Consider the following 1074-nt stretch of genomic DNA (forward strand, 5'->3'; position numbering starts at 1 on the left):
AGACTTAGTATTACAATTAAGCACAGCATAATAGGGGGACAACCAAGTCATGCCTAAGATTGTGTCAAAGTCAATCATATCCAAAATCACTAAATCAGCCCAAGTCTGAAATCCCATAAACAAAATAGGACAAACACGATAGACATGAGTAACTATGATTGATTCTCCAACTGGGGTAGAAACACGAATAGGGACATCAAGAATATCACAAATCATATCAAAATCTGAGGCAAATCTCACGGATACATATGAATAAGTAGAATCTGGATCAAACAGCACATTAGCTATCCAGTCACAGACAAGAATAGTACATGCGATCACCGCATCAAACGCCTCCGCCTCATTCTTGCCCGGAAAAGCATAACATTGAGCCATATCATCATGACGAGCCACATCCCTGTTTGGTTGCGCGTTACCCCTTGTTGACACCCAATTTTGGCCTAATATTTTCAAAATTCGTAACTTTTAAGTTTTATTTATTTAATAGTTCAAAATAGATTTTTTTTTAAATTTTAAATAAGTTTACCGATAACTATCATTTTTTATCAAAATTTAGGATTTTTTTTTATTTAGTTAATTTTAAAATTACATTTTTTCATGTCATTAGGTACGTTTATTATGTATATATTTTTTTAATATTGATTTTATTAGTTATATTTGTTAATATTCATTTTGATATTCTGCACAATTTAGAAATTCGTTCAAATATAGATAAATTTTCGTATACGACTATTTTATTAACTAGTGGTTTCGGCCCATAATTTTTAGATAAGGATATTGTACAATAGAAGGTTTTTAGTTTTTCTATTTAATTCATTTCTTAGTCTTTAAAAGGGGAGTTGAATTATTTTTTAGGGGGGAAGAATTTTCTAAATGTCAAAACTCTAAATTTATTTTCCTCCTTAGCCGCCAACACCCAAATCCCTCACTCTATTTTCCTCTTCCCCAAAGCCAACTGAAGCAGCCATCAAACAACCTCTTCTCCCTCACCACAAACCACCATCGCTCCACCCACTAAGCTCCAAATACAACCAACAACCACCGTCTGAAAACAACCAACAACCATCTCCGAGA

Source organism: Solanum tuberosum, unplaced genomic scaffold, assembly GCF_000226075.1.
Source record: "Solanum tuberosum cultivar DM 1-3 516 R44 unplaced genomic scaffold, SolTub_3.0 scf00436, whole genome shotgun sequence".
NCBI lineage: Eukaryota > Viridiplantae > Streptophyta > Magnoliopsida > Solanales > Solanaceae > Solanum > Solanum tuberosum.